This window comes from Protobothrops mucrosquamatus, unplaced genomic scaffold (assembly GCF_001527695.2).
Source record: "Protobothrops mucrosquamatus isolate PMUCROS unplaced genomic scaffold, P.Mucros_1.0 scaffold65, whole genome shotgun sequence".
NCBI lineage: Eukaryota > Metazoa > Chordata > Lepidosauria > Squamata > Viperidae > Protobothrops > Protobothrops mucrosquamatus.
The window spans coordinates 690,676-717,545 of record NW_015386443.1 but is presented as its reverse complement, the minus strand read 5'-3'; the positions used below and the strand labels follow the sequence as shown (position 1 = coordinate 717,545).

At 36.4% G+C, this 26,870-nt stretch overlaps 1 long non-coding RNA gene across 1 annotated transcript; it reads right to left on the bottom strand.

Annotated features, from left to right (window-relative positions):
• Positions 1 to 21,995: 21,995 nt before the first annotated feature.
• LOC107284058 lies at positions 21,996 to 26,532 on the bottom strand. Its single transcript, XR_001548804.1, has 3 exons — positions 26,309 to 26,532; positions 23,859 to 23,893; positions 21,996 to 22,587 (listed from the first exon to the last, which is right to left on the bottom strand). It is a non-coding gene; the product is annotated as an uncharacterized LOC107284058 (long non-coding RNA).
• Positions 26,533 to 26,870: the final 338 nt, after the last annotated feature.

Here is a 26,870-nt window from a genome sequence, read left to right as displayed (position 1 = left end):
AAGAAATGCATCATGCTATTTGGGCCCCTACATTCTTCTAAATTAGAATTCTAAGAAAGTCTGATTATGTTCGGACATCTTGAAATTATTCTTTCTCTCATCATCTACAGTTTGTAAATCATTGTTTACTTTGTTTTGGAATCTGAAGTGGTAAATATTTAAAAACTAATTTCATGAAAACTAATATTTGACAATTGTTTGTATTATGAGGTAGAAGGATTACTAATAAGAGCTGTGGTGGCACAGTGGTTAGAATGCAGTACTGCAGGCTAACTCTCTGCTCACTGCCAAGAGTTCGATACTGACCGGCTCAAGGTTGACTCAGCCTTCCATCATTCCATCATTCCGAGGTTAGTAAAATGAGGATCCAGATTTTTGGGGGCAATATGCTGATTCTGTAAACTGCATTTTTTTGTTGTAATATATTTTATTGATTTTTTAAAAAACATAAATCACTTAATAATTGGTGAACAGTGTGTTGTCTGGGTTACATTTATAAAACAATCATTAACAATTAATTTCTATAATCCATATTCCACATAATAATTTTAGTTGATTTCCTCTTTCCCTCAAATATCCTCTTTTGCAGACATTAATACAATTTGATAATTGTATTGATTTTGATAAATAACAAATGAATATATACTTTTTCCCCAATATTCCTAATAATAATAATCATATCAATATAATATTTCTTTTCTATTCAGTCATTCTGGTTGCCTTATCATAGATCCTATTACAATCCTTATTTTAGTTTATTTCTCACACCAAATTTTAGATATTCTTACTGGTGAAGATTTTTTCAAAAATTAATTACATTTACATTTACAAATTTAACTCTATTTTTTTTCCATATAAGCCATTTCACACTTTTACATTTCTTAAGAGATAGATAAAACGATGAAAAGAAAAAGAAAAAAGAAAAAAAGGAGAGCAAGAGTAAAGAAACATAAGAAATAACATACTATTTAAAATATATATCCCTCCTAGGCTAATATATATTTCTCCATTTTGGGTTTGCAGTGGTGCCACGACAGGGCCTGATAGCACAGTCATGAACTCAACAACACCTGGAAGCAAAGAACAGAGCCACAATTGTGCGGCCAAGGTAACAATATCACTGTGTCCGTCTCGGCATTTGGGGCCGTTGGGCTCCTGCCTGGGTCAATATTTTGAAAGCAAACTCTTAAAACGTGAGCGAAGGCTGGGTGGCTTTGTGGTTTTCACAGGGAATAACTTGTTTAAGTTCACTTTGGGACTCGGGGGCCGCCCCGCCCGTGTCTGGTTCTTGAATTTTAGGGGGGGAACATCCTTTAATAAAACCCCCTGAATGGCAGACGCTCCAAATCCTCCCACCTGTATTGTTCCCAAGCTGTATTGATGTATTTACTCCCATTTGTGTTCCTTTGTTTATTTCATTGTTCTGTTTCTTAGGTTTACGAGCCTTTTCATTGGCCTTCCTTTTTAATTACAGTAAACTGCCCAGCATAGCCCCACGGTGAGATAGGCGGCAAATAAGTTTAGCAAATAAATAAAATTCCCATTTCATGACTGCTTCTCCCCACCACCCCTGCTGCCCCCACACCTTCTGGGATACAGGCAGTCCTCGCTTTATGACCACAGTTAACACCAAAATTTCTGCTGCTAAGTGAGACAGTTATTAAGTGACTTTTGCCCTGTTTTATGGCCTTTCTTGCCACAGTGGCTAAGTGGATCACTGCAGTTCTTAAGTCAGCAACAGGGTGATTAAGTGAAGGTCTCAAAAGGGGATCATGTGACTCCGGGATGTTGCAACTGTCGTACATATGAGTCAATTGCCAAAAGGGGATGCTACTCTGGTTCTGAAGGTGAAAAATGCTCCTAAGTCACTTTTTGCAATCTACTGTAACTTTGAACGGTCACTAAGTGAACATTTGTAAACTGAGGACTACCTGCTATCCGGCTGGTGCCCACCTGATGCAAAAGAAAGCAGAGGTGGGCGGAGGTGCCCTCTGAGAAATGAGGGAGGGCTCTGGAGAAGTTCCTTAGATCCACAGGTGCCCCTTTAGCTGAGGAGAAGCCCGGACCCCTCTCAGGTCACCCAAGCCCCCCCTTACCAATTGGTGGCATCCACTGACTGCCGGGAACCACCCAGCCCACAGTAGCAGCAGTAGCCATTGTAAATCAGGGCATGTCTTCTGGTCAAGTGTTCGATGATGTGGCCAAACTGGATCAAATTGGCACTGGCAAAGACCAGAACTGGAAGGGAGACCAAGAGGGTAGCCATCGCCCCACTCCCGAGTGGCCCTCGTGGGCAATTCCAGCCTGGGGCACCCCCATCCCCCAGGCGGTCCTCTCCTCCTCAGTGCTGTGACGGCATCTTCCCTTCACTATCTCTGTCTTTCTGGACACTTGAGGGGGCTAGTCATTAAGGCATTTATGGTGCCCCTATAACAAAGTCTATCACATAGTCCTTTACGTTCTTCCTAAAAAATATATTTGTGGGATCACTGAGGACTTTGGAAAGATGGACAGCAACTTCTGGATGACTTCTGGACTCGGTTTCCCTTTTGGCAGGCTCTCCAAGATGCTGTCTGTGTATTTGTAGTTTCTCCACCAGGCTTAACTTACATACAGGTAGTCCTTGGCTTACGACTGCAATTGAGCCCAAGATTTCTGTTGCTAAGCAAGACATGTGTTAAGTGAGTTTTGGCCCATTTTACAACTTTTTTGTGGCAGTTGTTAAGCGAATCACTGCAGTTGATAAGTTAGTAACCTGGTTGTGAGGTGAATCTGGCTTCCCTATTGCCTTTCCTTGTGAGAAGGTCGCAAAAGGGTATCACATGATCCCAGGACACTGCGACCGTCATAACTATGAATCAGTTGCCAAGTATCTGAATTTTGATCAGGTGATGCTGCAATAGTCGTAAGTGTGAAAAACGGTAAGTCACTCTTTTCACTGTTCCAAACAGTCACTAAGTGAACTGTAAGCCGAGGCTTAGCTGCTATTTGGTCTCCAAAAAAAGCAACCTCAGCCGTCCACCTTCCGGTCCTTCTCCCAGCCAGCCAGAAATGGGATCACGAAGCCCACGCGGGGGTGTCCTGTGTCCAGGACGCTGTTTTGAGCAGCCAATGAGAAGCAAACACAACACACTCTCTCTCTACCTTGGCCTGTATGATGCCAGCGGTGCCAGCAATTGCTTCTTTATGTGTTTATTTTGCATGCCCTCTATTAAGTGTGGAATCAGCCTGGAATAAAAACACAAGGAAAAAATGCTGGAATAAGTTTTAAAAACCGCAATATAAACAAAGGAGCTGCTGTGCAGGTTCTGAGATTTTGCTTGATAAAAAAAATACAGGAAACCAGAAGTTGCCTTTAAGCTTTATGTTTTTATTCAGCTGAACAAAGACAGCCAAACGAAGCTGCCAAACAATACCCAGGGCCTGAGACACCTGCTGGGTAATGTCAGAGCCAAAGCCTAGGTATGGGAAGGAAAAAAGCGGAATAATTTCCTTCAGAAGGGCCTTAACCACCTCACATGCCTTGTTAGTACAACAGGGAAAGGCCTCATTCTATCCAGAGAAAGCACCCACAAAAACTTGCAAGTACCTAAAACCCCTTGTCCATGGCAACTCAGTAAAATCAACCTCCTCAAAACTAGCAGGATCCTGGCCAGCTCCAAGCCTCCCCAAGGGGAACTTAATCATTTCCACAGGATCATTACATCGACAAATCACACATTGCTCGATCATTGTGAGGGCTTGTTATAGATCCTAGGACAAATATAGTCCTTTATAAGAAACTCAGCCATGGCCTTGTAATCCCAATGAGTGCTAGCATGCAATTTTCGTAAGAGGGACCATAATTCATGTTTTGGGAGAAGGCCTTTTCCGTCTTTCTTCAGCCTACATCCACGATAAATAGCACCCCGTCTATAAGCTCTGTGCCCATCCTGTGAAATATATGTTGGAGCCAGCACAGGCAAATGTGAGGGTACAAGCATGCCCATATACCAAGGGGACAGGGGACCTGAAGCGGCAGACTTTGAGATTCGGTTGGCCAAGGCGTTTCCCCTTCCATGTTTAGTATCAACCCTAACATGGGCCTTCACATGCATGACAGCCACCTTATGCAGGAGCAAAACAGCATCCAATAGCCTTAAAATGTCCTGTCCATATTTAATAGGAGCGGTGAGCAAACCACAGTCCGTCCACAATGCCCCATGTGCATGTATAACACAATCCCCCCCCAAAATTTTTTTACTGCCTGTAAATATATTAACCGCACCGTCTGACTTTTCTAAGGCCCTCATCAAGACAATGAGTTCAGCTTTCTGAGCTGAAGTACCTGCAGGGAGAGCTACTGCTTCCACTACCTGATCCAATGTGACCATTGCATAGCCAGCTAGCCTTTCTCCCTGTCTCATAAAACTGCTGCCGTCTGTATGCAGGTCCCTGTCTGCATCCTCTAGTGGCTGGTCAGTTAAATCTGGTTGGCCAGTAAACACTACAGTAATAGTTTGCACACAATCATGATCATCATCCTGTTCCAGTTGGGGAAGAAAGGTTGCTGGATTGAACCTGCCACTGCACTTGATACGAACTTGTGGGTTGTCAAGGGGAGCAATCAGATACTGCTGTAGATGGGAGGCTATAAGCCAATGGCCCCCCTTGGATGCTAACAAGTCCTGGATGGAATGAGGTGTCTACGTGTCTAATTGCTATTACTAATAATCAAAGAGTCTGGAAGAATCCAAAGTGAACAAACAGTAAATGGTATTCCTTAGGTAACTCATGTCACTTACACCATGATGCAAATTATGTACTGATTTTAATTCAAATCATTTGCATTGCATGATACATATAATGTCACTTGCATCTTTTATAATAGGATATGAATTCCTATCTGCCTATTAACAAGTGAGAAGCATCAAAATCTTTGGGGCTACTTATACTTTTACAGAAGTTTTTTTTTAAGCAGATAAAGCTTAATGGTAGCAATGAAATGCATAAGCAATTAGTTCATGGCATGCTGGCTGGTGAAAATTCTGGGAGTTGAAGTCCACACCTCTTAAAGTTACCAGGTTTGAAAAACACTGAACTAGATAAAGAAAGTGATTATTGGGCTAAAGAGAGAAGAGTTGTGGAGAAGGGAAAGAGGAACAGAAAACTAAATGTGAAAAGAATCAGTTGGATGATAACATACTGGCCAGGTATTCTTTATGCTGCAACATATTGTTGCATGCTTGTCTTGTAATGATGTAACACATTATTGATTAAATATAGTGATACGTTTAGTGCACTATAAATTAAGTGATCTATGAAAGTTTATTTCCTGGGAAACCAGAATTCTAAACAATCTGGTATGAGAACTATGGGGCTCCTTAAATTCTCAGATCATAAACTGTTTTGTGAAAACAAGTGGCCGATCTTTCTATTTTTCATGATTGTTTACAAAAAAGGGCATTTTACTATGAAGAAGCTATTTCCAATATGCCATGAGAATTTGTTGAGCCAAGTCCCTTGGGACGGGCATAAGTCCAGCCCAGCCATGGTTTTGCATTTTATAACAAGATTGGAGAGATTGTTGATGATATACGATGCAAAACATTAAAAGTGTTTTTATTTCTGAAAAACAAATTGATGAAAAACTGTATTTTGATAAATATCAGCATGGAAATTCTCAAGGGAAACAAAACGGGAAATGGTTAGTTGTGTGCTGTCAAGCGGGCTCCATGGACACATTCCAAAGTGCCATGGTCTGAATCCAAATGAACTTTCCAATTCTCCCAGGATTGTGTTTTATTCTGTTTTTGGGAAGAGAAAAACAGCAAGCATAGAACATATTAAGAAATAGGGCAAAATAGGACATTTCACTATGACCACCTCTGTACAGGAGTCTAAGAAAGGAACTGATTATACCATTTTTTATATATTGAATTCCATGTAAGTCAATGAAACTTCTATGGAAATTGGATAACATCCTAATAGCTAAGCTAAGTATAGGATCTCTCCTGGAATGACTTAGCACATGTGGTATAAATTAGTATGTATTGACTGTCCATGTAAGGTTCATAAAAGTCTACTCTGTTGCCAAAGCATTTATAAGGCATCAGTTGCCATGCCAAACAGGAGAAAAAAATAGAAAAATAGAAAACAGTTTCTCTGTTCCTTTTTCTTAGTCCAGGATATGAATTGTGGCATTTGGTATCTTTTGTTGCTTGGAAATGTGACGCGAAATATGTCACGGTGAACCATCTGAATTTAAATTTTCTTCGGACAAGCTTAAGCAATAACTATTGCTGGGTGAATCTTGTAAAAAGGAGTGAAGCCTATGAGCAATCAGTCTAGGTAAGTCATTAGTTCTGCTTGCATCTTCACGGCATGGATTATCATGTGGGTTATTTCTGAAGCTCTGTTACTCACATTGATTAGAACAGAAGAGAGAAGGCAAAATCTTATTCATGAAGCCCCTGGAGATAATTAACTTCCACAGATGAATAGAAAGATCTATTTTATCCATTGTAGGTCATATTGATAGAATCGTGTTTGGCCAGGAGTCTTATCAGATCTGATATTATGGCAGCATTTGCAGGCAAGGGATCTACGTGAAGGAAAGGTTGTCTGTTATTGAACTCAAAACATCAGACTCAAGAATCAAGTAAGCCAGAATCAACTATTGAGCTGAGAAAAGATAACTTAAATTAAAGGTAAGTTAAGTTTTTAAGGTATTATTTTCATACAGTGCCTTATGGGAAGCATTATTCTCCTTTTTAGCTTGTGTAGCTTTCATCTTCAGATATATGATTCAGGTATTTAGCATTTTGCTACCACATTATCATTCATTTCATTTCTTTTCATGCCAATAGATTCTGGAGCTCAAATACATTCCAATCAGAAATGCCAACATGATGAAGTATATTCCCCTTTTTGCATAAGTAGAAAATATGCTCTTTATCTGTGCTACTACTCAGAGTTAGTAATTTTACTTTAGACTGATAGCAATGGTGGATAAAGTGTCTTCTCATCTTAGAGCTAGGAACATTTCAAATCACTCCTCATTTTTAAACTGCACTGGGGTAAGTTAGGCAACTTACTATCTTTAAACCCAAGAGTTAGTATGAATATAGCAATAGCACTTAGACTTATATGCCACTTCACAGTGCTTTACAGCCTTCGCTAAGTGGTTTTACAGAGCCAACATATTTGCCGCCAACAATCTGGGTCCTCATTTTACCAACCTTGGAAGGATGGATATCAATATCAAACATATTGTTTCCTGAGTCCCTAAAATAAAGGGTAAGATATAAAATATAATAACAATAGAAATGTAATAAACTTTTATAGTATAAAATATGTAAATAAAAAACACTGCAGAATGAATTTCCAGAGGCATTTACTGTATGAGAGCAAGTTGGTCTGGATAGATTTATTTGTAAATGTAGAGATAATGCCAGCCTTTGGCAGATGGATTTTGTCTTAAGGCTGCTTTTAAAGGAAACAAGTCTTGCCTACAAGTTAAAATGATTAATGATTTTAGACATAATTCTCAGTATATATTAAGACTCAGATAATACAGTGCATTTTTCATAAGTGTCTCTTTTAAATATTTAAAAATACTGAGATATTGTCAAGGGTTGTTGGCAGGAACTTGGTTTCAGAGCACACACAAGAGTCAAAAGATATTAAGCAGTAGCTCCCATTTTAAAAATATTCTTGGTATCCAGAAATTTTAGCTATTTATAAATGTCAATGTTCATTTTTTTCCTTTCTAACATGATTATATTAAATGCTTGGATTGCATTTAAAGAAAATTCATCAGAGAAACTTTCTTTAAAAAATGACTTTTTCACTGTAACTTTCTCTTGATCAGCAGTAATAAAGGGAGAAATGCCCAACAAATTCTAATAATTCCATTTATGAATATTTTATATTTTACTATGTATTTCTGAATGTACTTACAAATGTAAGTAATAAAAATGTAAGCAAAATAGAGGTTATCATTCCAGCAAACTAATATTTGTTATAAGAGTATATCACATCATAATTTATAGGATTATTTTTTTTATCTCAACTCATGCTTTTGTATAAATAAATACTATGTTGATTGTTGAATTACACCTAATATGCAGACTTACCTATCTTGGCAGCTCCCATATTTTGCAGAGTATAACTTCTTAGCTGGAAATTCTGGGAATTGTATTTCAATATATCTTCAGGACTTCAGAACAAAGAAGACAATATAAAAGCTGTTAGTTAGGCATCCTGCAGAAACCATTATAATGTCATGTGCAACTTTATGTCTTCATGCAAATAATGACTTATCCAAATTACATAATTTATGTTCTTTGTTCAGTTATGGTGCACATGTGCCTTGCCCCTCTGCAAATGTCCACAGTAACATATGAAGAGACCTATGCACTATCAACAGAGCAAATTTTAGAAAAGATGTGAGATTAAAAACAACCTGCATAGTTTGAATATTCTGACTTGTACAAAAGTTTCTGTAACAATATGTTGGGCTGGTACAAAGGAATACAACTATATAGTCTATATATTTCATGACAGAATTCCCTTTTGACTGTAACAAAGCCAAATCTTTAGATCAGGGTATCAAACTCACCATGTCACGTGACGTGTCGTGACATATCGTGACTTTTTCCCCATTGCTGGAGCTGGGGTGGGCATAGTTTCGGCATGACGCATCCGGCCTGCGGGCCGGCAGTTTGACACCCCTGCTTTAGATGGAAGAAGTTTATTGGGAAAAGGGAAAGGCTGTATGTTTTCTTGCTCTGGCACCTTTCTTTTTAAGCTTTAACATTGGGATACTGTTTTTAGAAGATTGAGCACCATGATATTATTTTTAAAAAGTAATTACTTATATTACATTTTTCTATCTCAAAACATATCTTACTATGTGTTCATGGAATATGCATCCCCTCAATCATTTTGAACTTCTTGAGCTTCATCTTGCAGTATTATCAGGGGGGTAGATACTATTTCTGTAACTCTGCAACAGTAAATGACTACTCTGTACCCAAGACAAAAGGAATAGTATCCTAATTGCTTCAGACAGATACACTCTGCCATCACTTCCAAAGATCTCTACCACTTTGAAGAAGGAAATTGTGTCCATGGGGCTTTTTGTTTGTTTTTAATGTATTTCCTACTTTAATAGCATTGCTATCATATAATCAAAGGTCTAATTCATAGTTCTCTGTAGCATTAGACTTTTCAAGAATTTAGATGAAAAGGAAGTAAGTAACAAACTGTCACAATTCAAAAATGCCTTTATCTGGGGAATTATCTGAATAAAATTTGTATTTTAATAGGAAACCAAAATATGCATATCACCCGTAGCGTCCTGTGTTTATTGTGACAACCTTAAAAAGAACTTTCTTAAAACAAATATTGCCTTGTGATGGTTTATTCATTTTCCTGCACAACAGATCTAATTCCTAGACAGCATTGCAATGTTGAAGTTTCTCAATATATTCAAAATACTGGCTCTTAAAGTTAGTGCACCCTTCAAAAATGATTCCAAAGAAGTGCCTTAACTTTAATGACTGGATTCCCTAAAGCAATGTTATCTCTTTTCACTGTTGCTACCATATCGTATTCAAAGGCTCTGCTGAGTTGTCATATTCACCGAGTTTGCCAGAATGACCTGCAAATCAATTCTAGTACATGATGGAAAGAAAGGTTTTGCAGCATTGCAATGCATTTGGCAATAGCTTTAACAATTGTTTTAATTCTAAGAAAAAGTGCAAACTGCCAGGCAAATCCAAATCAGGAATGTGAAGTTCATGCTAATTTTCTCCCCTTGTTTAGAGAAAATGAAAATGTGTTATTGAGAACAATGTGCTCAGTCAATGGCCAGTTTGAAACAACACTGCACTCTAATCAATTGGCATTTTTAATGTTCAGCTATTGGTTATGACATGCTGATAAAGTACAAATGATGATTAGCAGAAAGTTTTCTCTGCAAATTTTACATACATAAGTATATAAAGAACAATATAATGAAAACATTCAATGATCTGCAGATAATTAGGAAAAAGCTGGAATAGCTGGTCATGTGGCAAACTCCCAGGCTTAGAAAGGAAATCTGATTAGCCTAATGTTTAGCAACTCCCTAAAGACTTTGTTCTAAGCCTTATTTAGCAGAATAAACAAGACATTTCCCATCAACACACTGGCTTAACTGTATTGTTTTGCATCTTAGAAAGCAAACTGACTCCAGAATCATAGGACAGCAACTTTAAGCTTATACAGGTAGTCCTCAGTTAATAACAGCAATTGGGTCAGGATTTTCTGTTGCTGATTGTAAAGTGGGAAATCATGTGACCATGCCACTTAGTACCAGCAGTTTGTCGTTCCCATTGTTAAATGAATACCGCATCATCATTAAGCTCAGTGTCATGTAGTCACAATTTTTGCCTCCTGTTGGCTTTCCCATTGACTTTGTTTGCTGGAAGCTGGCAGTGAAGGTCATAAATGGTGATCAAGTGATGAAGGCATGCTGAGGGTTCATAACTGAGAGCCAGTTGCCAAATACCCTGATTGTGATCATGTGATAGCAGGATGCTGTGACATCATAATTGTGAGCCAGTCACAAAGCACCCAAATTGCAACCATGTGACCATGGTGATACTGTGATAGGTGGAACTTAAAATACTGGCCATAAGTTGTTCAGCATCCTTGTAAGTTTGAACAGTCACTGAAAAAGTGGTCATTAAGTAAGGACTAATTGTATTGATCTATCTTACCTTGTAATTTTGCAATTTTCATTCTTCTATGCAGGCATGTGGTGACATGTAAAATATAGGGTGTGTTCATATAACAAGCAAACTTTTTAGGTATCAAAGCATACATTCAGCAAAGTATTTCAAAGAGCTAACAGGTGCTCACCCATTTCTTTATAAATGGATGAATGCTGCCATGGATAAATACAGAGACCTTAACATATTGTTCCATGGATAACAAATTTGAAAAAATGTTATCTGTCAACAACTCTCTTAGCTAACTCCACAGCTTGTTTTATGCCATTCTTTGTCTGCTTCTGGCCACAGTCTTTTTCTCCTATTATATCAGCGGTGGTTCTCCATGATTCATTTTTAAAAGTTGCTGAGCCTAGTACTGCTCAGTGGCCCATGAGGATGGACAATTCCTGCCTTAGCACATTATCCAGCTCCGGTCTTCAGGCAAAAAAAGAGAAAAAAATCACTTGACGTCTTTAAAGTGGTCACTCATAAGGAAGTGTTGGGATTTTAAAATTTTTCATCTAAACAGACAAATACATATAACACAATAAAAATAATGATAGGGAATGTAAGCTATTTATTTCATTTCCCATTTATGTGGATAAGAGGATTTTTATTGCAGGACCCAAGGCAATTTGAGAAAGAAAAGAAAAAAGAAAAGAGAAAAGAAAAGAAAAGAAAAAGATTTTGAGGCCAGGATGGGAGAGTGGAAGTTGTAGCTGTGCCCGTAGTCTAATAGGCCATAGTTTCAATCCAGAATGCAATTTGCCTCTCCCTCTACATCTCTTTTGGTGCTTCTGATATTTCTCTAGAACAGGGTTCTAATCTAGTGCTGCACTTTTAAGATTAAAAGTCACAATAAAAGTCACAAGTGGCAATGTTTTTGGTTTTTTGGGAGGAATTGAATGAAGAGTTGGGGAGTTTTGTACCCTTTGGTGGGAAGCAGAAATACTTAGGGTCTTGGAAGCCAAACAAAAATTGGGATTTGGGCTGATAAAAGCTGATTTTAATCATGTTAAAAGAGCTTCCTGTGTTACCCAGAGCTATTTGCCTCAGGATGCTTGCGTAGAGAGGAGGTCATCGTAAAGACCACTTCCTTGCCTACTAAATACTTTGGATTGTGCTTTATGTTGCTTTGCTAGAGAAACGATACTTCCATACCATTTTCAGATCCTATGAAAATAGGTTTACATTTTTTAATGTTTAAGCGGATTCTTTTTGTCTAAAAACAAAAGCGGGAAGCTCAATGAAGGTATTCTCATTCTGCATAGGCTTTGAGTGCATCGGTGTTTTGCTTCATTTTGAGATTAGCTCTAGTCTGCTTTATGTTATTTCATTGGTTTGGAATTGCTGAATCAACTTATTTCTAATTCTGCTTTGATTTATTAAAACTGCAGCAAAGCTAGTGTTTTCATTGAAATCTGCAGCTCTCTTTTTATCTTATAAGCAGTCTGTTTTCTGTTTCAGTGGAAATACTGTTAAGAGAAACTCTGTTTTAGGACAAACTCTTTGACTCTTACTCTCAAGCCAGCATTCTATGTCTGTGACTTTCATAGAATTTCTGCTTATTGTTCCTGATACTTGTCTCTGCTTGTAAGCATTTGTTAGATATTACTTTGTTAGATATTACTTTCCATTTCACCCAATTCAGAGGCTGTAGCAACATGCAACCATCATGATAGTTATAAAAAAAAAGTATCTGGATATAGAGTTACCAGTATGCTACTTTTTGCCTTCTCAACTCAACTACATTTAAAGGTAAAGGGCGTTGTTTACCTGAACGCCTATTCTCAGCATGATGATGAATTTGGTGAATTTTCCATCCAATCATGCTGGAGAATGTAGGAATTACATCAGAGTGTCTGCAAAACATTTGGAAAATATCAGTCCTTTATGTTTCACAATTATCCTTCACATTGTACCTTATTATTACTACTTCTCAACATTTATTTATTTATTTATTTATTTATTTACTTACTTACTTACTTACTTACTTACTTACTTACTTACTTACTTACTTACTTATTTATTTATTTATTTATTTGCAAACCACCATACAATTGCATACAAATATGTATAGTCTAAAATACAGCAATCTATTTTGTGCAAAGTGGGTTTGAGGATGCATTCCATTATTTTACAATCAATGGTAACTCAGGTGACAACATATTAACTGAATGCTATTCTTAGTATAGTAAACTTTTCTTGGTGAGCTGAATAGAAAGAAGGTGAATATTCATTGATTCATGTTCTCCATGTTGCTTGTGTTCCAAGATTATCAGAAATGAGGAGAATGAAAATGAAAAGTACTTCCACGCTGTCAGCAGTGAGGATAATTGCTGGTGGTGTAGAAGTGCTTTTCATTTTCAGTCAATAAATGGACATTAATCTGATTGGTTATTTAGTGCACTAGTATCTAGAATATTAATTTCTTTGAGCTCAGTGCTCTGGAGGAAGATGAGCGGCCTTGGTCAAATTATGAAGCATGGCAGGAATTTGAAGTTATTTCATGGTTTTGGGAACAAAAGTGAACATTGAGAGTCCTAACTCCTAAGATTCTTTGTTCTAAAGTAATACTACTTTAATACTAAAGTATTAAAGCTCCAAATCACTCATTCTCACACACATATACACTCAGTTGGCTAAGGAAACGTGCACATATAGGAATTTGTATGATTTTCCAGCTGGATTTATTTCAAATGGCTCTGGTAAGTAGCTTTCTTAGATTATCTAAAACCATATATTTATTAAGAAGGAAAGCCGACCTTCCATCCTTCTTCTTCAGGGAAAATCTAATTGATAAAGTTGACAATTACCTCAGGTGGCAAGACAAATGGAACCAGAATAGCTGCAATTTTTCATAGAAATATTATTTAACAAAATATCTGGGAAATATTGATCTCTTTGCAATAGTGGTGAATATCTGTAGCTCGGGTGTAGGATGAGGGTGAAGATTCTTTCTCCAGGCTTGTGGGTTGGTTTCCAAATGTTTCATTACCAGGCTATGTAATATTTTCAGCGGAGTTTAGGGGATCCCCTAAACCAGGGGTCTTCAAACTTGGCCCTTTTATGACTTGGCACACTGACAGAAGAATTCTGGAAGTTGAAGTCCACAAGTCATAAAAGGGCAAGTTTGAAGACCCCTGACCTAAACTCCACTGAAGATGTTACCCAGCCTGGTAATGGAACATTTGGAAACCAATCCACAAGCTTCATCCTCATACTGATCTCTTTTACATGCAACTACTATTATCAGATCAGTATGAAGTAATTTCTCTCAATGTGAGCAAATTCTGTTATGCTGTATGCAAAATTAGGCAGACTCTAACTGCCCACTGATAATCCATTACCAATTGCAATATATTTTTCTGTCTTTTGTTTTAATTTTGTACTATTTTGTTTTTAATGCTTTTATTTGTACTGCTAGTCTGTGACCATAATACAAATTGATTAATTCATAGATATACAACATTAAATTAACTTTTTTTAAAAGACTGAAAATGACAAATATTCAAAAGAAAGGAAAATGGTTTCAAACATTTAATTTTAAAAAGTGAAGTTGAACATTTTCCAAGCCTTTGTAGAAAAGCATGTAAACATGTAAAAAAAACATTCTTCAGATATGCTTCAAAATATGTTTTAATCCTAATTTCATCTTTTGGTGAAATTGTTACTGGAAAAATGAAGAATGCACAATATTATAGGAATAGGATTATGTGGATACATGCATCTTCAAATCTGAAAGCTTCCAGCAGAGTTTTATTTAGCTGTTGCTTGATTATCTGTACCTGCTGCTGAGTTTCAGAGACAATAATTTTTTAAGAAAAACTTATAGAATTAAAATATAAAATTATTCAGTAAAAATATAAAATACATAACTATTAAGAATATTTTACCTGAAGAGAATAATTTTGCAGACATGCTTGCTTGGATTTCATACTAAGTTGTTTTGCCATTCCAAAACAGGATATTCATTATAATTGCTATATGAATTTCCCACATCTGGCACTGAAATAACTTGTCAGGGTTGTTTATGCAAATCTCTTTAATTGTCAGAAAATAGTTAAGCAGGAGGAATATGGCACACATTCATATTCATGGGTGTGTTCTCATGAATATGCTTTGAAATGATAGATCAATGCCTGAATTTCTTCCTTTAGGCTATGACTTTTTTAAAAAAAGAATGCAATATATTTTTGTGATTTCATTTCCTTTTGGGATTTTTTTTCATACAGCACATAAGGTAAAAACCAGAATATGAAAGATGCCCTACACAGGCTAGAGATAAAAGGCATAAACAAATAGATGTGTGAGATCTATAGCTGATATCCGTATACATCCAACTGGGCATTTGTTCTGACTCCTGACCTCACTGACACTCTCTTGCCAATATAGAGGGAGAAGGAAGTGGCACCTTCAGATGCCAAAGCAGAGAAACCTAAGGCGAAGGTAGAAAAAAAACCTCAAAGGCACAAAACCTGATACTTTTCAGCAACTAGAGATTTGCCTGATGGGAGACCCTTGGACAGTTGCTCCACCAAGAAGAGTCTAATTTGTTGTTTCCTTATTGGATGCTTGTTTTATTCTTTATCTTTTGCCTTAACCGTACCTATTGATGAGAGCAGCAGAGATTCTGCTAGGAAATAGGAACAATGGCAAAGGCAACTACAGTGGCGGATACCAAAGGGCAGATTTCTAAAGCATTGCTATCTTTTTTCTTCTTCTTTTGCTCACTGTGAAATGCAGTGCAGATCATTCTCAAGGATACATTGCATAAGCCATGGCTTCTTCTGTGCACATTGCCACAGGACTTAGACAAGGAAAAAAGCTGTTAGACAAGGGCTTCTTGCTTCTGTTCTCTGTGTGATGGATGAATAGAATTGCCCACTTGAGCTTTGGAGGAATTATAACTATGATAGACATGCTCAAACTCACAACAGAAAACATGTGTGACACACATTTCAATTTTGCAGCGGAAAACAGTAAAGTTTCAATTCATCTGTTTGGCTAATGCTGCTAGGGAAGATTTTTTGTCACCAGGAAATCTTTATAGAGATGACATAAGCTAAGCAATCAAAAGAGTGAACTGTTGAGAGAGAAATCATTCAGTCCATTTACAACAACAAGGGAGACATTCACTCCAGAAGATTTATTATGCAATGAATGGCTGGCTATGAAATATGCTATCCATGATTATTATTCACACATAATAATTGGACAAAAATCAGATAGCACTACAAGCAGCACCTGCTCCATAGAGGGTGAATATGATCAAGTGATTATTAATAAAGCAATGCAGTTAATGACACACCACAGTGCAAAGTTTCTTCATATTGAAAAAAAACAACCATTATAGTATGACCAGTGAGCCAGGGTACATCTGCACAAATATTCTTCTGCAGATCATGGGCAGTTTTTCCAATTATGGTGCAAATATTAGATCCCATAATATTCATCTTACATGGGCTTTGGGAAACTGAACTGTAACTCAACTGAATAGCACCATTGCAAGGAAATCTGGGCATGGGTATCGGGAACAAACTGACTCTCAGAATATCTCTGGGAAGCTTTTCCTGTTTCTGATCCATCACAGGACACCATTCCTGTTATGTTGCTTTTGGAAGCCATTGGTATAAAGCAGAAACTTGGCAAATTTCATAATTGTATGATACAATGATTACGTCTGCCAGAACAGAATTATAGAAGGGATCAAAGAGCTCAAATCCCATGTGTGTATAAAGGTTCATATATTTGGATAGGAATATTGGATTATTCTTGCCTTGAACATTGGTCCACTTCTTAGAACCCAACTGATCATCAGAAGGAAACCATTGGGAAATTCACAGTATTTTTCATTAACATTTTAGAAATAATAGTTTTAAATTATTGTACCAACAAGTTGTAATTAATTTTGAAGTATGATGAGCAACATACCTGACTGATGAGAAGCATATCTGAAACAACAAATGACAGAATTTCAAACTGAGGCTTTTGCTTTATCAGTTCAGAAAAGAAATCTAACATCTTTGGAGCCCTGAAGCTTGAATGTGCAACCGTTTCTAATTTTTCTGAGAGACATGATTTGACTTCTCAAGAAGGAAAATGATGTAAGCAAATAATTTGCTAACTATTTAGACATCAAAAAGAATAAACCTATTAATTAAGGATGAATGGGATTTTTTACATTCATAGATATGCAAGTCAACTTGTTGAGAATTTCAGTCTGACACAGCCAATTAGCCACAGTACTATCAGTGAAATAGGACACAAAAGAATTCTTTATGGTTTTATATAATAATATAGTGTGTGTGTGTGTAGAGGAGGGTATGGTTGTATGAAGGATAAGCAGAGGGGGTAATTCTATCTCTGTTCAATAATGGGATAGAAAATTAATTCCCATCAAGTCCTGAAAGGAAATAGGAAGTTGAGTAATGGAGTAGTTTGAAGGATTGTATGTATGCATCTGAAAGATTTAGAGCATTTCCACTTCTCCATAGGGGAAGATTTAGGACTGTTCTCCACTATGCCTTTAAGCTGTTCCTGTTCCATGTTGATGCTTAGCTGGACTCCAAGTTGGTTTAAGAAAATTCTGTCTGTTTTGGGACATATGGTATTAGTAATTGCTTGCCAGATGTTTAGCTTAGATTCCCAGCATCAACAAAATACAACCATCCATCCACCCATCTCATAGACAATTTCCATGCTGCTGTCCCAACTTTTGACACCAGAAAAGCAAACCACAAGTTCAGGGTCAGTGGCTGAAATCCAGCATATTTTTTTTAATTACTATTTCTCTTTCCTTGGATTACTCCCTTTACTGTTTTCTAATTTCTAATAAGTTCTAGCTCCTTTATTATTTGCAGTATTTATTTATTTGGGCTATTCGGGTGCTTAGAAAAAAAATGAAAGCTCCATCATTTCAACAACAATAATAATAAACTGTTGGGTTTTTTTAAAGCAAGCAGATGAGGTGGGTAGCTCAAGAAAACTAGTGATTAAGAAAAGAAAATGTTTCTGATAGGTTCAATCCAGTGACCTATGAACATGAGGCACATTGTGTAATGAGTATATTACTTAGAGATTAATAGTAGTTGCACCAGAGTTTATGGAGCCAAACCTGGGAAAACACAGGGAAGGACTGTTTATTAATGGGGCAACAACCACTGATCTGGGCAAGCAGAGGTTCCTATCCCTGCATCCAATAGTCAATCAAAGCACAGAGATTTGGCCCAAAGAAAATAAAGTGTGGCAGGTAAACCCCATTACAATACTTCAGTTGCTGGCAGCCAGAACCCCACTTGAATGGCAGACTAAGGGGTCACAGACACAGTGGGCTGAGGATAACTAAAGGACTATGTGATCAGTTTCTGCCCTCCAGAGTTGATTGCCACTTCTTGTGACAGTATAATATGGCAAATCATTAACAGAATCTAATTTTAAAAATTGAGATTAAAAATACTTGGCAGTTGATTTTTCCAGAATCAATAATTGGTTGCTTGTATGGGACACTAATTTAATCAGTGCTTTACAGAATGAATTTCTATACTTTTCAGTGAAGAAATTGTCATCTACCTTCTGCTCCATGGTTTCCAGAATGTTGTTTATGCCAAGATGATTCACCTAGAAGGAATTGCATGGATCAAAGCTTTTGGCTGAGTATTTTCCCTAACAATTTTTGTTCAGACCTGGAAAACTACAATATGACACAGGGAATCTATTTCTTTTTGTATTTTTTTTTCCTTTTGTGGATCTGTGCCTGAGTAGTTCTGGGAAACTAGCAACCTCATTGTATTTTAATTAGAAGATTTAATTTTCCCCTAGCAACTTGTTTTGACGTAAAATAACAAAGACATCAGAAGTTGTCAAAGCGAGCAATTCTGTGAGAAAAACCTGCTTGAGGTGTCTGAGTAAGAGTATTATTATAAAACTCAGCTTCAGAAAAAAGCAAATAAATATGGCAGAATGGCATGTTTAAGGCAACAGCAGACCAAACATTGTGTTCATATAATTCCTTATTCATTCGTTTTCACAGTCACTGAATGACTTTGGGCCAGTCACTCTCTCTTAGCCCAACTCACTTCATGGGGTGAGTTTTGAGTCAGTTACTAAAATAATAAAGGTGGGATTAAAAAGTCTTTTTTAAAAAGCTGTGGCATATGAATCAATTAGCTTGTCTGGAAATAAAACACACAACGAATTAGCTATCTTGGGCACTGGGCTGGGAGGACAGAAAATAGAAGTCTTTCTCAGATCACTGGCTTTCTAGTCCTCTTCCTGAAGCAGTTGCTTCATTCCATTTAATGCTAAGGTTGAATCTTGTTCAATTTTCAGAGTTCCTCAAAGGACACTGCAGCTTACCATCATTTGAACTGCTGGCATTGTCCTAACACTACAACAGCAAAGTTGTCTGGAGGAGCTGCTAAACCAGTCCAACAAGGCATGCTTTTATTGGACATAGTCCTTTCCCTTCAGAATGAACATTTCTATCAGCAAAGCATATGAGCCAACAGATTTGCAGAATCCAACATAAACATATCACAACTGTTTGTTAAAAATCTACAACAGTCTACATCCAAACTAAGTAAAAGAAATCATAAAAGTGTCAGGCTGGAAAGCAGAGCAATCAGAAAGAAAGAGACGGTTATATGAAGACTGGAAAGAGACTATGAAGAAGGCTTCATGTGACATTTGAGAGGGCATGTTGCACTCTTTCTTCTTAAGAAAGTCCAGTAGTTCACCCATCACTCTTTGTTTTTTCTTCCATGCTTTATCTGTCCAACTTTTCATTTTTAAAAGGTATTATCACTGGTTTATTAATGGATAAATACAGTTTTATAGTATAAATATAATGCTCTAGATATTGGAATATTTTTTGGTTGTTGGACAGGGTTGGACAGCTGGCTTCTGATATAGAATAGCAAATGATTCTTCCTGCCCATTTCCTTCCAAGCAAAATCCCTTAAATGAATCTTATATTAGATTTGGACATATTTAAATATATAAAAAGTATTTCAAGGCATAACCATTACTTTACAGCTGTTACATCTTTCTCCATTCATAGACTGGTTCCCCAAAACACATTCATTTTTTTTCTCTGTTCCATAGTCAGTTTTGTGTTTGACAGAAAACTGCATCTGATTTTGAGGGACGAAGATCGATCAGAGTGAGGCCCAAGAAAATTATCGGAGAATTGGTAAATATTGTAACAAACAACATAGTATGGAACTGAAATTCTTGCCAAAGTTCTAGCCATTAGAAAAACATTTAAAACTTTTCCGCTCACAGAAAAGGCATTACTTGTGAATAAAATATTTCTCATGAGGTGTTCTGTTTTTCAAAAAGAAACATATTTTCTTCATTAATTTTGGTTGTGTTCTCTGTCAATTACACTGTCTAGAAACTACATGTTCCACTTCAGAATTTCCAGAAGTAATTTGCTAGTCTCGTGGAAAGAGCATGCCCCAAAGGTGCTTTTTTAAAAGACAACTGGACTTTGTTTCTCCTTCTCATCCAAGAAGCTTCATGTCTTCAAGGAAAAGACGAGAAAGTCCAGTTGCCTTTTGAAAAAAGCACCTTTGGGACAACCATGACCTGGATGACTGATAATCTCCATAGTCATCACAGAAAGAATTTCAGTTCTCTTTCTAAGAGAAGGCCTCCAGAGGAAACATGTCATGTTTTAAGACTTAATCTTCAGAACTCTATGTTTAGGAGTCCTGAATTGTCTGTGAAGGACTAATGATTCCTTACATTGATCAAATGTGAAAATAACTGAACCTCTGTGCTGGAAAAAAATCATTTCTTCTTGCTAGGAAGCTCTCTTCTACATGCCATCCAGAGGAATCTCATAGAATACAATGTCATAAAACACAACACAAGGCAATTGGATGCACCAGGTATTTTCACTATGCAACCCCTGGTCCTTTTGTGAAGGGGAACTAAATCATTGGCAACCACTGAGAGGAGTTTTAGGCATCTTACATATAAAGATCTTCATGCTACTAGCAAGGTTGCATTTTTCCCACTCCCTTTTGTGTGAGAAAAGTTTCATATTCATCAGTCTATTAATCTGTCTGTCAGCTATAGATTTTTATAGGTTGAAAGTTTTGAAAGATTAGAAACAGGAACCTGCTATTACTTACTCATGGCTCACACAGATCTGGAGTAAATTCTGTGCAGGTGCTGTAAGTGCCTTTTACTTATTTCTTCCTCAAGAGTTCTTCCTTCTATCAGCAGACCCCTTACTTCTTTTTCCCAATTTCTTTTTATTTTCTAATACCACAGGCCCACTCAGCATCCAGTCCCCACCGCCAGTCCATTCACTTTTTTGGTCAATGTACTATGATAGGTCACAGAATTGTTTATCTCTGAAAATCATATAGTAACTACCGTTTATTGTTTTAGCTCAGTATTAGCCTATTACCTTTATGTCTAACAGATATCATTCACAATTCTGCTACATAAGAATATTTAAGTAAAGATATCTCATAAAGAACCTGTGTCCGTGTCAAATACTGTTTTCAGTTGAGCCACTGATACAGTATTAATCTATTCTTTGACATTTCTCAGTGTTTCCCATCCCCACATGTTTTCACAGCTGGTTGCTGACACTCCCAGCCAACTTTTATAGCTAATGTTGGTAAGTGGGTTCCCAACCGCATACTATTTTTACTGTTTATTTCATCATCTTCTTGAAGTTTCTCATATATAAAGTTCACAGAATTTCCATTTTTCTGTATATAAGTATATTGAATTAAGAGGGATCAAATAGCATGCAATTCTCAGCATGAAAGTGTATGTACAACTATATTGATGCACAGTTGAAATGTATTCCAAAACGTTATAGTTTTCTTATTTCCCATGGACTTATTAGTGGCAATTATTTGACACAAGTCATGACATACAGATGGAATTCTTATCATGTCTGTTTTTATATTTTGAATCCAAAGTAGAATCAGTAAAAGGATATTTCTTTATCACTTCAACTGTTCATGTTATTATTTCTATGTAATTCATTTGGCATTGTTGTTATACTATTAATCAGTTTCATGTTTTAATGAGTACATCTTTATTTATTTATTTAAAATATTTATACAAAATAATTCTGGGCAACTCAGAACAATGTACAAAAATAACAATACATAATAAATAAATAAAACTATTTGGCACAAACAAAGTGCCATAACATTCGTATCTTAAATATACATGTTCTTAAACATACAAATTCCCATCCTAATTCCTAGAAATAATAAAATACTGGCTATCTTATATGTTATTTGTTTAATTGACCTTTATTGTAATCCTAAAAAGAAAATATTTATTATTTTATCTCAGGGCTCCTGAGAATACACAATAGTATGAAGTCAAAGATTTTTCCAGATGTGCTCTAAAATGGATTGACATTTCAGACTGCAGTGTCAAGACCTTGATCTTGATTCTGGAGGCAGAAGAGACAGCCAATCTGCTAAGGAGTGTGAAGAACTAAAATTAGGCCCCCATAAGCACCAGCTCTGAACCTTAGAAGGTAACTTCTATTCTCCTATGCTGCCATCTCTGCTCAATGTCTTCCAGGCCTGGCCATTCACTTTTTAAAAGTCTTAATTCTTTGAACAGACGATGATGCCTTGAGAATATCCTACTGTACATTGAAGCAGAAATTTGTCATGTCTTATAGTTCACCTCTAGCCCTCCTTAAAGAAAGTTCCTCACTGGGAGCTATCCACAGTGCTGCAACCACCAGCCTTGTGGATACCAATTATACACAGAATATAACAAGAGGTGGATGACCATATCTTTGAATACCACATGCGCACACACATGCGCACACCCACACATGTTTTTCTTCCTGCAAATAGAAATAGTACAGTTAGGATGGCTGCGTAAAGCCTGATGTGTTATTTTACTATGTCCAGAGTCCTTTTATTTCAATATTTATCTACCACGCTTAGAATTCTGAAATACATATTGAGAAAAAAATGATTGCTCAGTGAATTTGAAATGGACTAGAGTTGTTCTTCAAAAACACTTTATATGATTCCACTGTGCTTGATTAGGAATGTTTCCCAAACTAAATCCAAATAATTGCATAATTATTTTAATCAATTTTGGTGACTTAAAACAATCTCCTATTGGGTCTGGGTGTAATTTATAGTGATAGTGTTAACCTATAAAGATATTTATGACTTGGCACTAAGTACCTTCAAAACCAGATATGCCTAGTACTTGACTTCCGGTTTGCCACGCAGCCGCCATGGACGGCTGGGAGACTTGCTCTCTCTCCCCCGTTCAGTTTCAGATCGCTGGGAGGGCCCTGAAAAGGGCCAAAAGTCACCCCGAAGAGGCAACCAGCAAGGAGGGGCTCTCACTGGATCGCGGGAGAACAGCAACTCTCCTGTTGGAGCTGGCGATCCCTCCAAATCGGCGGATGAAAGAACCAGCCATAGAAATATGGCTTGTCCCTAGGCTGCAGACAGCTGAAGTCACACTACCATCTGGCAACTTCAAAGCAGTGTGGAAAGGACTGGGTGAAATCTACCTCTCTTAAATCCTAATTGCTTTTTTGTACCTATTCAAGCTGCTAAAGTACTTTCCCCCCTGTGGGGAGGGAAGGGGGATTTTAGCCCTCTCTCTAGAAACAGTGGCGATCGAATATACAGGGGAGTTTTGAAAATGTTGAAAAAATAATTGGATCCCAATTGGAACTTTATTTCCTAAAGGTTGCGGATTAAAAGATTTTTGATTATCTACTTTTTACTTTCTATTTTTATTTGAAAGTCTGGGTTTTTCCTCTTAAAATAGAAGAAAAAACCCGAAAGGATTAAAATAACTTTGAGATTTAAAGGAATTCCTTAAACAGTGGGTTGACACCTTGTGGCTAAACCTGAAATTGCAATTTATTATTTTTAAAGAAAAGAGACTTGGCTGACAGTTCAGAAAACAAGATAAGATTCATGTGATCTTGAACACCAGCTGTGAGACTTTTAGCGATGTTTCTTATTTACTGGGGGGGGACTGTAAAAGTTTTCAGTTCCACTCATCACTATGGAAGACCAGGAACAGACCTTTTCTATGGAAGAAATGCAAAAACAAATTTTTGCTATATTGAAAATAACTTACCAAACTCTTCTTATAGCTGGTGATGAAATAAGAGCCTTCAGAAAAAAACCAGAAAGCGTCTTAGATATGCAAACTCAAACTTTGACTATAACTAAAAACCTATCTATACAGAATACAACAGAAAAAAACCAAACAATTAAATATTATCACAGAAGACCTAACTGCCCAACAAGTACAGACAATAGAAAATTCAGAAAAAAATCTGACAACTTGGACAGAGGAAACCTGCTATATAAATCAGAAGGAATTTGAAGATCAAGAAGAGAAACAGATGGAAGAAAAGATAAACAGTTCAGGACAACTACGTCAAGAGGAGAAAATAAAGAGACGATCTGGTAGTCCTGCCAGACCCTCAGCCTTCTAAACATGGCTACTGGATGGCCATCTCAATATGACATAATATATACAATAATACAAGAATTCTTTGAGGATCCTGAAGCAAGAACATGGAAGATGATTTGGCAAAGAAAAAAAGCCAAAATAAAACTGAAGAAGAATGGAGTGTGGACATATTTAGGAGGTTTAAAATAGAATATACTTAAGTAGACAAGACCTGTATTTTGAATACGAGATATTGTTATGATGTGAAGATAAAGAAAAATGTTGGCTAATTAAAACCTAGATGCATAAATATCAACAGTTAAATTGAAATATTGAGTTGTTTATAAAGGTTAGATAAAGGTGATTAAGACATATATATGTTAAGAATGATGTAACGTAATTAACATGTTTTGATGTAGTAATAAGAATAAAAATTATAAGCTTAAATATGAGAAAGTGGACCTAAGGAAGAATGCTGAAATGGGAGAAATTTTGGTTATTGAATCTATAATATTTGGAAATTATAATGAAAATAAGAATATTATATTGTATTACTAATCTGTTGATATAGAAGTGAGATAGATATGTATCCAGAACACTAGATATTGGGGGGAATTATGACAAAGGGAATTGGGGTCATTTAAAAATTTGAAAATGATAAATATTAAACTTTTAATTTAAATATCAACGCAAAATTAAAGCTGGGAAAATTCATAAGGTTATTGATAGTCCAAAAGATGGAATGTTAAAATAAATAAGACATATAAAATTATTGATAAATATAAGAAAGCTATTAAGTAGCTGATGGATAGAATAAGAAGTATACTAATTTAAACAAGAGAGATTATGTATTAAGGGAAAAAAAGAGAGGAAATATTGGCTGTAATAGTTGGAGATTTGTATTAATAATACTTGTATGTAATGGAATTATTGTAACTGAGACATCACGTTGCTTTTCAAAGATATAATTGTAACATTGGAAAATTAATAAAAAGTTTAAAAAAACCAGATAAGCCTAGTACAAAATGGCCTATGTATTTCCTGATCTTACCAGGAAAACCAACAGGAAGGCAAGGCAAAATATGGAGTTGTTGCTTTTACATAGCAATTCCAGACCTCTGAAATGGGCTCCTACTGGAACTTAAGTTAGCTCCTATTGGAGCTGCTTTCTGGAAGTAATTAAAAACAGACCTGTTTCAGAGAATGTTTAATTATCTTAAATTGACAATGGATGTTTTAGAACAGAAGTTTAAGCATGCCTATAAAACTGCCAAGAGTCCTATGGGATAGTTGGGCATAGAAATAAATTAATAAGATAAGGAGATGAACAAACAAAAAACAGATCAGAAACATCCTAAAGGAGGCTTATTCTCATAGTCAAGCTTGTCCCGGAAATGTATATAAACATTAATATAACATTTATATAATATAGTACATTGATACATTTAATGAATTAAAACAATTCTTAATTATTTGAGAATTAATTCTGTCTATAACTGATAGATATTTGCCAATAATTTCCCCATATTTTTATAAAAAACTCCATTCTTCTATAAGATTAACATTAATATCTCAAAGATGTCAAAGATAACATAGAATTCAGCAACAATTATACATTATCTCTTTATCTAAAGCAGGGGTGTCAAACTTGCAATGTCGCGTGACATGTCGCAACATATCGTGACTTTTTTCCATTGCTGGCAATGGGGTGGGCACAGTTTCGGCATGACGCATCCGGTCCGCGGGGCGGCAGCTTGACACCCTTGATCTAAAGTGTACATGATAGCACTTTTTCATACAGTCTTTTTCACAGAGACAAAAAGGCATGTGTGGAGAAACAAGATGAACTTGGCCATAGGAATTAGTACATAGGAACCGTTAAAATTAATGCTGTCTAAAACAAATAGATATTTGCCAATATTTCCCCAGATTTTATGCTGATCCTACTTATTTCATTATCAAAATCTAGGAATGCAATATGTTCTTGCACCAAGAGAGGTGACAGGAAGAAGAAAAAAATCCCATTGCACTTAAGACTGGTTAGAATTCCACTGAAAAGATTACTAACAAATATTGAAAAGTTTAAGGCAGTGTACAACAACATAAATACCATTAAAGATCACACATACTGTAGATGATTTGTTTCTTATCAGTTTCCTTTCTCCAGTGCTTCAAGTTGGTATAATAATATGTTGTCTGTAACATACATATGTGAGATTCTACTGTGTTAGAGATGAAGAGCATGTTGTATCCATAGCAAGACTTGCCAACCAGTCCAAGCCCTTCCTATATATGGCCAGTAAAACAAGAACAAACAATCACACTTAATGATTTAACAGTATTGCTTGTATTCTTCATGTTCTGTCCAAAAGATTTTACTGTCCCTTTAGCTTCTCACTATTTTCATCCTGTAAACACAAGCTGAGAAGTTTATCTGGAATTATTTGCTACAAAAATCTTATAAACACTGAGACCTTCAGGGAATACAGCAGGTATTCCAAATACATGTAAAAACAGCATAGAAGTTTCTTAGATTTTGTATGCTCTTTGCTAAAAGGTCTGTGAACTGAAAACAGCAAGGTGAATGCTAAAAGTATAGACACATCAAAGCATAATCCAGACCTTGAGTCTATATTAGAACTCTCTCCCCGTGCCACATTGTAGGCAAAAAAAAAATGTAAAGACTGTAAA